Below are 11937 nucleotides of genomic sequence, written 5' to 3'. Positions count from 1 at the left end.
ATTTAAAAGCCATGCATTTAGGCCATAAAATTATAGCGTTAGTCTTCAAAATGTGCACGTTTAAGAAGAATTCACAGACTCTAAATCAAAAGAAAGAATTAAAAAAATCTAGGAAACATTTAATGCCTGGCACAAAGTAGATGCTGAATAAACAGTGATGGGAATCTGGGAATAGCTTCTTAATTTAATCTTAAAACAAGAAAATTTGAAAACAAAATCCAAAATCAACTCCGTGCACTAAAGAAGCTAGGGTAGTTACTCAACAATGTTCAGCTACTTTAAGAGTTGGGTCTAAAATTTATTCCTCCTAATTTCCAGTATTTTTCCTCAGTAACCTGTTGACTTTATATTGGACTGTCAACTAGAATCTGTCAAGGATGCATCACAAAAAAAAAAAAAAATTCAGAAAAAAGAGGCTTAGGATTCAGTATCTGCAAAAGTCATCCAAAATGTGATGTTCACGCATTATGAAATTACTAAACTGAAAACCATATGGATATAGTACGCAAAATTCTAAATCTTGCACATACTGACTCAAAAGATCCATTTTTGAGCAAAAGGGTCAACAGCTGATCTTCCATGACTTATTCTACGTTACAGCTCTGTTCGTGTGACCACACAGGTGATCGGCAGTCCTCTGGCCAGCTAAAAGTAGACTGGCTATTTCAGCAAAATGTTTACCGTTGTTTCGGTGTCCAGTTGTATTGATTTTTCTGAATTTCCCTACGAACGAGGCATAGACAACCCCAATGCATCCTAGTCCTAATAAACTTATCTTGTGCTGTTTTGGCCTATGTGATAGCTAACCCATTGGCAAAAGGAATCTAACCTGATAATAGCCTTTGGGCCACTTGTTAGCCAGGTCATGCTGTAAAATCCTAACACAATGCACGTCTCTTCCATGGGGCACCACACGGCAGCGATTAAAAAAAAAAAAAAAAAAACCCTCACTTCCATATCCAGTGGAGTTGTAGTTTATTACTATAACCCTCCCAAGTCAAAAGGACACCAGTTTCGAGCCTTGCAACTTGGTGCAGACAGCGTCCCCGCCCCGTACCCTACTCTCCTGGGCCTCTCTACCTGTCCTTCCCTACTGTCTACAGGTCCCGAACATTAGAAAACAGAAAATATGATGATCTTTGTGTGTCTCTGTAAAATGTGTGTATGTGTGCGTGTGTTTGGGTGTAACGGGCCTCCTGTTTGGCCGCGCGGCCTGTCTGTCACGGCGCGGGCCAATGGCAGGCTGCCTTATATAAAATGAGTGTTTTCAGGCTCTCCGGGTTGCATGTACTGTATGTGGAGCAGTGTACAGTGGAGCGGAGGCAGAGCGGCTCCGCGAGCTCCTCTCCACTTTCCCATAGAGCACCCCTGACTGGCCGCTGAGGGCGAGCTGCACACACGCCCTCGCGCCCGGCGAGCCCGCGAGGTAGGCGCCCCCCATCCCCAGCCCTTCTGGGGCGCTCTCCCCGCACTTTCTGTTTTCCTACTCACTTGCGAGCCGCCGGGCTGCAGCCCCAAGGACTCCGCGGCAGGCGCAGCGGCGACGGCGGCAGCCGGTAGGGTGGACTTGAGGAAGACGGAGGGAGCCCCGCGCGCCCGCCGGCCGGCCCGCGCCGCCCGCACTTTCCCCCTCCGCCAAAACTTTGGGTCGCGAGAGGTCGGGGGCGAGGGTCGCGGCGGCCGCGCCGGCAGGGGGCGGGGGCGCGGAGGCAGTGCCCCGCGGGCGGGAGGCTGGGGGCCGGGCCGGGGAGTACTAGGCCAGCCGGTGCCAGGCTGCGTTTGCAACCAGCACCTCTCGGCGCACAGGCAGCGCCGCCCGAGGGGGGCACCGGGGCCGGGGCGCGGGCAGGAGCTGCCCGAGGAAAACAACAACGGAGCCCTCACGCCGGCGGGAGGCTCGCGGCCGCCCCGGGAGCCCCAAACTTCATCTCGGCGAAAGTACGTGGATCCCAGCCGGGTCTCGGCTGCCGGGGAGGTGGGGCCTGGGGCGCAGGGGCAGGGGAGGAAGGTACGGGGAGGCAGCCCGCACGGCGTTTATTGAACGTTTCGTGTGCGTCGGTGACCGGGAACAGCAACCCAGTTGCTCGTTCAGCTGGAGAGTTGGGGTTTGGGTGTTGCGGCCCCGCAGATCGCTGCCCTCTCACCCCCACCCCTAACCAAATGTGCGGCGAGTAGAGAAAGTGCTGTTTTAGTGCCAGAGTAGCCGGGAGGAAGAATAGGGAGAGAGGGGAAGAGGGCGAGGGAGAAGGGGGGAGAGAAGAGGGAGGGAAAACGGGGGGGGGAGTGGGGGGAGAGAGAGAACGGGAGAACGCGAGGGAAGAGAGGAGGGGGGAACGGGAGGAGGGAGGCTGTGTCAGGATTTTGCTTGAATGTGGGATTATGTTGTGTCAATAAGTTTAAGGTGGAGAGAGCGAGGCTGGGGGTGGCGGTGGAGGGAGGAGGAAGGCCTCGGCTGTCTAAAGTCTTATTTCTGAAGGTAAGTTATGGCATTGCATGGTCGCGATGACAGAAAACTTGCAGATCCTTTATCCGGGGATGGGGTCGATGCCTCTGGAAGGAGCTCCCCAGCCCTTCTCAGCCACACTCGTGTTACACTGTTATTTGCTGCGATCGGGTCGCTAGTAAATTACACAAATCAGACTCGAGGTTTCTTTTCCTCCACCACCTCGTCTCGCTCGCTCACCCTCAGAAATGGATTATTTCAAAACAATTTTCGGTATTGTGTGAAACTTAACGTAACTGAGACCCAACCCGAGTCCTGTAATGGGCAAGAACCCCGAATCCAAGAATCTGGAACACGTTTCTGGGTGAAATAGCTGCGATCCTTTCTGCTAAATGAGGAAGGTAAAACGAAACGATGCAAAAAGCTAAGACACAACATGTACGACAGAGGGGGGGGGAGCGGGAGAGACGGAGAGAAGCTATTTTTTGCTTTCCTTTCTGTAGAAAGGAAAATAAAGCGTGCATTCCCCTTCCCTCCCGGTGGGAAGGGTCTCGTCAATATTTTCACTGTCTGAGGACAGATCAGTCCAGGTGGATCTTGTTGAAAAGTTTCGCGAGGTGGGGTGGAGGTGGGGGGGGCGCGAGGGGGAAGGTGGGTGGAGGTGGTGGGGGATGGGGCCGGAGCGGGCTCTGCCTCTGCTAATGGTCATTGGCCTGGGGCTCCGAAACCATTGCCCGTCCTGCTAATGACACGTCCAGTTCTGGTCTCCCGGCCGCGGACGCCGGGCTGCCGGGGACTGGGGTACTTTCCCCGCGAGGGGAGGGGCTTTCTCCGCCATCCCCCGGGGTTGCCCACTCGCGGCGTGGGCCCCCGCGCGCGCCCCCTCTGCTGCGCGCCGCCACCGCCGCTGCTCGCGCGACTTTTGTGGCCAGTCCGCGGCGAGGGGGCGCGGGGGGTCCCCAGCGCGGACGTCCCCGCGCCGCCACCCGGTGCCCGGCCCCACGCGCGCCGCGCCGCGCGGTCCAAGCCCAGCATGGCAGCGCCGGGCCGGGCGGCGGTGCCTCCCGGGGGGCAGCGCAGGCAGCGGCGGTGGCGGCGGGATCCTCGCCGGGGCCCGCGGGAGGAGGAGGGGGAGGGAGGAGGGGAAGCGGGAGGAAGAGGAGGGGAGGGGAGGGAGGCGTTTTCTGTCCAGACCGCCGCCTGTTCGGGCGGGCGCGGGCACGGGGACACCCCACTCGTTGCTCCTCCGTTAGGGGAAGGTGTTCAGCAGACTTTTACGCCTGGAGTGTAGGGTTTGCACTTCATTTTTTTTCTACCCCCTCTTCCCCAAAGCAAGATGGACTCTATTCCCTTTCTCTTTCTCCCTCTGCCTCTGCCTCTGTCTTGTCAGCCTTTAAGATCGACATTTTGTACTAAGATGCAAACTTGATGGTGACCAGCAACAAAGCCAGGGTGGGATCCCTCGCTCCCTGCTCCCTCTCCATTTCCTCGCTCCCTCCACCCCAACCTCGGGGACCTGGTGGCCCCGCACTTGCCGCCGGGGGCTCTGGCGAATGTGTCTCCCGGCTCGGTTCGGAGCTCCGGTCTCGGGAATGCGCCCGGGGCCGGGCGTTTGGGCGACGGCTGTGGCCGCCCAGGTCTGCAGGGCGGGGGACTGCGCTACCTGGACCCGCTGCTGTGGCCGTGCTGCTGCCTCCGGCCGGCTGCTGGGCTCTGAGGAGGATCCGGCACAGCCTATCGATTGCTATGATTTGGTTACGGGCGTATTTTGTCCTGGGGGTGGCGATCACTTGTGCAAGTTGATGGAATGGTCGCGGTGTGGGTTTGGGATTTGCAGAATGGATCAACTTTATGCTTAATGCTTACAGGGAATAGGGAAACTAGGGTGCTGGAGACACCCTGGAATGCCATCAGGGCTACCCCCAGACTAGACCCTTTGAGTACAGGGAGCTGCTTTGCCTTTCCTTACCCCATAGTTCTCTCACGTGGGGGGTGAAGACAGCAACGGGTTGGTGGGGAGCTGGACTTCTGGATTTCGGGGTCTTTCATAGATGTTGCAGGACTTGGGACTCTATTGTAAAGCTCCACCATGCTGATGATGTACCTTTATTTGATACTTTATAGGTCACTATCATATGACAAAGGCTTTGCAGCAGTTCATCTTCCCCCCCTGTGTACTTTCCATTTGCCTTCCTGGGTAAGTATGCAAACTCTTCCTACAGGGAAGCTGGATGACTGTTAGTAATGACATAGGGTCCTTATTTTTCACACAAGAATATGTTTCATTGGGATTACAATGCAGTTTTCTGCAGCAGAAGTCAATTTGTAATTTTTAGTATTTAGAACTCAGCTGCTTTTATGATTTTAAGATAGTTTAAATGTGCATTTCAAACATATCTGCAAGTGTCATTTGAAAACTCATTTTCACGTAAACATTTTAATTGGTAATAAAATTTTACACAGAGTTGAAGACCTAGGAAATTTAAAGCTAAATAATATTGCAGAAAGATTGTAGCCTATGAGTGGAAAGGATTATTAAAAATCCAAGGAAGCATTGTGCAGAAGGCCTCTCTAGTTATAGTGACTCGACATTGCTTAAGCTTTCCTGAGTTTTCCTTCTTGGGTAACTTTCGTTGTTTGTAACACTTTACTTTTGGTGAGGAAGAGTAGATGGGGCAGTGTAATAAATCTAGAATTTAGTATACCAGATTGATTTAGAAGGCAAATAACTGTTCAAGTTATTCATGACTTCCTTCAGAATTTTTAAATTGGAGAAAATAGATGTATTTTCACAACATGTATAAACAATAAACAGTGACTTTGAGAGCCTTTAAGTGCTTTCTCAGATAATGCCCCACAAATGGAAAAATTGGTGAAGTAATCTGGGGGAGTCTAGGTGAAAATTGAGGGTTTATACAACATTTGAAAGCAGCATGGTGAGTCCACAATGGAGAAAACCGATTTGCACATTTGTCCCTCATCACAGGGAACACCTCAGGTACTCTAAAGTGCTGATATGTTAAGAAAACCAGTTGTATTACAGTGTGTTAAAGAAGCTGTGGCCCTTTACAGTATTAGCATAGTGAAGATGCAGTCTATATTTCATGAATGAAAAGGGACATGAACTCATTTTTCCATAAAAGAAAAAGAAAAGGGACCTTGTCTGTTTTCTTTCCTGGCTTGCTAGGACATTTTGTACAATTATTAAAAGATAGTCATAGAATTAAAAGGAACTGAGTTTGAAGACTGGACCTTTCTGGTGGTTTCCACATGATAGTAAAATACTTTGACATTGCTACAGATTTTAGAAAATATTTAAGTTCTATGTTCAACATTTTTTGTGGAATATATCACATTATTTTAGATAGGTGGTTCATTCAGCTGCAGATCTGATAATACGTCACACACATATATAACCAGTTGCAGTGGTAAAATGAGATGGTTAAGGAAGATGAATTTAGTGTTTACCAATATATGTGTGTTTCATTGTCTTTTGATTTTTTTTAAAGCTTGTCTGCAAGAGAGGTTTCTCATTTTTAAACATATGGCAAGAGCATTTAAAATGCATTCCTGATTACTAAGAACACCACATTTATACATGTGAGGCACATTATTTTTTGTTCATCAGAGCAAACTTTTAATGTTAGTTTTTCCCTCACGGAAATACATTTGGCCAATTCAGACTTTAAAATGGGAATTAGTAATTTCTAGAATAAAAGCGATCTGATGAACTCTTGCATCTCTTTGAGATATCAAATAACTGCTTCATTAAAATATTTTTAAGAACAGTCTTAGTCTTTGAAGTCAGTGTAGTTTTTATAGTATAAGGCTTGTAACAGTGATCTAATAAAGTCACCCTGACAATGAAATTATTAGTTATTTGCATCTAAAATGTATTTATTAGACTTGGGCCTCAGTGATCAAAATAAGGATTTAGATAAAGAAGGTGTGCTTCTATATTGCCAAGAGTTTCCAAACTTCCATTTTTTTTACTTTACATATCTCCATATAGCTCTGAAACTGGTGTCATAATTTGCATTTTATATTTAATTCTAGTTACTGAAAAGGGGGTTCATCTATGTTAGTGCTGCATCTTTGGAGGTAGAGTCTTGCACTAGAGATGTAGGTATTAACAAACATTTGAGAGTTTTTTTTTTTTTTTTTTTTGTGGGACCCTCGCCTGTGGCCGGGGATCGAACTGGCGCTGCAGAGTTTGTGGGGAGCCTTGCAACCCAGCGCTCAACCACTGCACCACCAGGGGAGGCCCTTTGAGAGATATTTTTAAAGGCAATTTTTAAAAATACATCTTTGTATCCAAATCAAAAAAATTGTTCCTGACTTAAGAGTTCATGAGATACCGTTGTTTTTAAGAGACCTATAGCTATGCTGTACAAGTTGAAAAGTATGTAACACCTTTGACCTTTATAGATCTGTCCTTTATGTTAATCCATTGAAACAGAAGATAAACAGAAGATTTGTTTAGGTATTGACTTTAGAATACAGCTTTGAGTGAAAGCTGGATGAAAATATAATTATGGTTTGCTTGTACTGTGGGTATGTCATTCACAAGATTTTTTGTATGTAAAGAAGGAACAACAGTTCTTAATGTGAAAATCTAACTCAGCAGGTAAAGTATAAAGTCATTTTTTCAGTAAAATTGCAAATAATTTCTAATAATTACTCATCAGCTAACATAATTAAAATTTACACTTTTCTATACTTAATCAGAGTATTGGTAAAAACAAGGGCCATGTTTTTAACTAGATCTTACCATGAATATCAACTACTTTTATAATAGAAATCTTTAATAGAAGTGATAAGAACTTCACAGCTCAATCTTATTAAAAAATTCTTTTGAAAATCTCATTACAAATGGGACTTTTTGCTGTACTAAAGGAAATCTCTGAAATTACCAGTGTCTTACAAAAATGCAGAAAATATTTAAAATTGTGATATTTAAATGTTCTGAATTAATAAATTCAGACAGTTAATTTTTATGTATTTCATCACCATTGCAGCATACTTTAATTTTTAGTTTTAAACTTAAGGAGACATTTCTGAACTTAAGGAGACATTTTTCTTGAACTTGAAATTTGAAGTCCACCCATTTTTTAACATTTCACCACTGGGGGCACCTTTTAAAACAGCTCTGAGTGGTATCTTATATTTTTAGGTAGCCTTCCTCTCACTAGGAAATGAAAACAAACCCAAATTATAAAAACATTGTAATTTCACAGCTTCATTTTATCGTGTGCTTCAGGTAAACCAAATGCAAGAGGTCCTCAGTCTATGTTTTGAGAAACATTCCTCTGAAGGTAGTAAGGACTAATGCTAAAGACTGAGTGGAGTTTCTCCAAGCTTAAAGATTCTGTGACTGTAATTCACACAGTGGGTTTGTACTGCCTCAAGGGTAGTTATAACAAACTGTGTCGAATTGCAGAGATTTCTACATTTTAAATCATACTTTAGGAAAGCACTTTTTGCGAACTACTTCACTCAATGTCATGTGTTCCTGTTACCCCTTAGAGGGCAATTACAGTTCCTTGAAATGCTAGGACATCATTTTAAAACTGTAAAGATGCACTCAGAAAATCCTCACGTATTAATGGGAGTTTAAATTTTTTAAAAAAATTTGAAGATTTAATTATTTATGCATACAAAGAGCTGGGGTACAGGCTAGAGATGTGGGCGAGCGGGGGTGTGTGAGAGGATTCACCAGAGACAGAGTGGGGAACAGAACAGGCAGATGTACTGTAATACACTGATGAGGGAAGCAGCGGGCGAGACAGGAGAGGTCTGCTGAACCATGTGGGTTGCTCCCTGGCAGGGTGGGGATCGAACTTGTGCTGCAGAGGCTGCGGATTGCTGCATAGTGTGGTGCTTAACCCCTTGCACCACCAGGGAGGCCCCCCTTTTTTTAATTTTAAGATTATTTATTTATACAAGAGCTGGGGTATAGGCCAGAGGCGTGGGAGGTTGAGAGGATTCACCATAAACCGAGTGGGGACCAGAACAGGCAGACGGACCAAAAACACTGCTGAGGGGAGCAGTGGGCAAGATAGGAGAGATCTACTGCACCATGTGGGTATCTCCCTGGCTGGCTGGGAATCAAACCTGGGCTGCAGAGGCTGTGGACAGCTTCACAGTGCTGCGCTCAACCCGCTGTGCCTCCGGGGAGGCCGGGGAGTTTAAATATTTTTAATACAAAAATAAAGTGAGAATTGAAAGCATACCAGTCACACTGTGGAAATGCAAAAGAGGAGAGGTCAATAAAGCTATCTGAAAGTATATATAAATGGAGAGAATGAAAGACTAATCGAGTAAAAGACTTAAAAAAAGTTAAGTCTTGAAGCATTGACACACCTACCAAGATATAAACTTACTAAAGTTTTAAGAATCTAGATATTGAAATAACTTCAGATAATGAGGAGTTTGTATAAAATGCAAAGTGAAAATTAGTTAGAATGAGTTGGATTATGTGAAATCTTAGAAAAAATATTGTGGCATATTAATTAATTAAACCAGTAGTTAAACATGACCCTTGGGTGAAATGTTCACAGAATAAAACAGGAACTCCTAGGGCTAAAATAACTGAGATCCTCAAAAGGACATAGAACATGAAAATTTATTTGTAATGGGAATAATTGAATTAAAGACTGATAACTTATTTCAAAGGAGAAATAAGAATGAGGATAAAAATTATTTTAAGTGGTTGTATTTCTGAAATGTTTTTGAGTGAGATGTATAGTAAGAAATCCTTTTTAGGGCCTCCCCTGGTGGTGCAGCGGTTGAGCGCTGGGTTGCGAAGCTGCCCGCAGCCTCTGCAGTGCCGGTTCGATCCCCGGCTGCTCCCCGGCCACCGGAGGAGGGTCCCACAGGGCGCGCAGACCTCTCCTGCCGCCCGCTGCTCCCCTCAGCGGTGTCCTTCGGTCCTTCTGCCTGCTCTGCTCCCAGTTCTGGCTCTGGTGAATTCTCTCGCCCTCCCGCGCTTCTGACTGTACCCAGTGCTTGTATAAATAAATAAATAAATGTTTAAATAAAAAAAAAAAAAAAAAAGAAATCCTTTTTATATCGCAACCCACATAAAAAAACTGAAAGAAAAGTTTCATGAAACAGTACTAAGAAAATGCCCTCTGTTATTTTTTACTCTTAATGTAATCTTTCTAAATCTAGTCTGTCCCAAACTACTTTATTAAAAAAATTCTGGGTATCATTCACTAATTTGATCTGATAACATAGAGTTTGAAAAACACCAACTTAGATTGCTTGCCAAAAATTGGGGTTCCTGGCCCCTTATCCCCAGATATTCTGATTCTGGGGTGTTTGGGGTTGGGATCTGGGATCTGCATTTTGACTAGTATGGCAGGTGATTCTGAAGCATAGAGGAGATCCTTCACACACTTTGAAAACTCTGGTATAAGGTATAGGTGCCACAAGGTGAAATGAGAGTCTTCCATTGAATGTGGAGATAAAAGTTCATTGACTGCTAAGGCCTCTCACAGCTTCAAGAATCTGTGGCTATATTTCAGTCAGCATGTTTGTAATCCAGATTGCCTTGACACGATTTTTTTGTCTTTATGATGATGTGAAAGCAATTAGAATTTTGATCTTTCCTGGACTAGAGGTATGCAAGCTAGTGCTGCTGGACAGTGACAGTAAGCCATTGCTCCTGTCAGCCACTGAATCATAATCACAGGGTTAAACAAAATATGCTGTACAGTGTACTGTGTTGCCAGAGTTCTTCTGGATATTGTGTTTGGTGTTTTTGCATTCCATCATGTTTGCTTTTTACTTTTAGTACCTTACTCAATCAATCACAAGTTGAATACTTTATTACATGGTAGGCTTTGTGTTGGATGATTTTGCCCAGTTGTAGGGTAATGTAACTGTTCTGAGCACGTGGGAGGTATGCTGGGCTGAGTTACCATATTCCATAACCTAGGTGTATTAAATCCATTTTCAGCTTAATGATATTTTTAATTTATGATGGGTTTGCCTGGATGTACTCCTACTGTAAGTTGAGAAAGATCTGTCCTGAGAGGGTGCTCATTGCCCTTTGTAGATATTCCTTTCTAGGTAGTACATGGAAGAGAGGCTTTGTGGCCCCAAATGCCTGGTTCCATTCCTCCTGCCTGTGTTCTTATTAGCCGAAGAACTTTGAGCATATTCCTTTGGAATAAACTTCCAAAGTATTATATATTAAACTTCCAAAGTATTATATAGGGAAAAGGACATATTAATATTATTGTGCAACAGTATGAGAATTGTACAAGACAGTAATGTATGTTACGACCCATATCCACACTCAGCTCTCAATATACTGTATGTTTTTAGTTACATCTCCACTCCAATGCCACTAAACTTGAAAATTCTCAAAATTGTGCCTTTTAATTTTTATTTTCTCTGAAGAGATTCTCAACCCTGTTACCATGAAACTGGTACATTTTTAACCAGATGTAAGGTGCTGGACACATAATAAGGAAGTAATAAGGTTGACTAGAAGGAAAAAATAGATGTGAGCCATGCCAAAGTTAGTTATGGGGCTCCTTATATTTGGGGAACTAGTTTTTGAGAAAGAGTATATTGTACAAAAATGAAGAATCATGTAAAAAATATATAAATAAAAGGAAAAAAAGACATACCATAGGACAAGAAAACAGCTTTTTTTTTTCACATTGCAAGGTGGTTAGTTGGCATTTGGGCATTCTCTATGGTGACATTGATACATATTAGAACATCTCAGAGCATCAGCTCTCAAATTTTCTTCTACCAAGATACATGTGACTGATATTTACACTTGGGACATTATGACTTCCCTGGTTATAGACATAGATAAATTATGTGTTGTATTTTCTAGGTAGTTCACATTGTGATAAAACCACTTCTTCCTCTATTAAGAAAGTATGTCAGAATACAAACAAGAATGATATTATAATAATGAAAACACTGAATATACCCAAACACACATAAAATCCTTTTTAAACTGTGGTACTTCGTAACCAATTACTTGGGGCACTCATCACAACCAATTAAAACTTACTCTGGTATCAAGGCAGGAAGACTGAGAAGCATTAAATCCAGAGTGCATAATAAATTACACTTCACAAAATAGGCACTTAAATAAAAAAAGAGGAACAAGCTAAGGGAAAGATGAATGGGAAATACACCAAATCCCTGAAATCTCAAACAATGAAAACCAAAAGCTAGTGAAAATGCAACGTGTTCAAATGCAAAGGAAGTGCAAAAGACTACAAGTATCAGGGTTCTCAAACAATACACATTGCCTCTAATACATTCACTTTTAAGTAGTCTCAACATCCGTTTAATGTGTTTGAATACATTAAAATTATTTAACTTTGCATTTCCTGATTTTTGAGGTTTTATTTGCCTGGAACATTTTTCTATTTTGCTAAATTTTATTTGCCATACTCACCTCCAGTGAATTGGTAGTTGTTAGATATTTTGAAAATGTCTTTGTACTTTGATGTATACTG

At 44.0% G+C, this 11937-nt stretch overlaps 1 protein-coding gene across 6 annotated transcripts in view; it reads left to right on the top strand.

The window, feature by feature from the left end:
• The first annotated feature begins 1261 nt into the window (after positions 1-1261).
• Positions 1262-11937, top strand: part of BBX (BBX high mobility group box domain containing) — a 267523-nt gene continuing 256847 nt past the window's right edge. For 2 of the 6 annotated variants that reach the window (XM_054700631.1, XM_054700630.1), the window contains exons 1-2: positions 1294-1426; positions 4568-4640. The gene's annotated coding sequence lies outside the window, so the exon portion shown is untranslated. Of the gene's footprint in view, positions 1427-1533; positions 1557-1892; positions 1939-2433; positions 2477-4567; positions 4641-11937 lie in introns of those variants that run through there. The other 4 variants (XM_054700626.1, XM_054700629.1, XM_054700628.1 and 1 more) reach the window with 4 other exon arrangements.

This window comes from Talpa occidentalis, unplaced genomic scaffold, assembly GCF_014898055.3.
Source record: "Talpa occidentalis isolate TD23 unplaced genomic scaffold, MPIMG_talOcc4v2.1 talOcc4.4, whole genome shotgun sequence".
NCBI classification, from domain to species: domain Eukaryota; kingdom Metazoa; phylum Chordata; class Mammalia; order Eulipotyphla; family Talpidae; genus Talpa; species Talpa occidentalis.
This window is presented reverse-complemented; position numbering and strand designations above follow the sequence as displayed.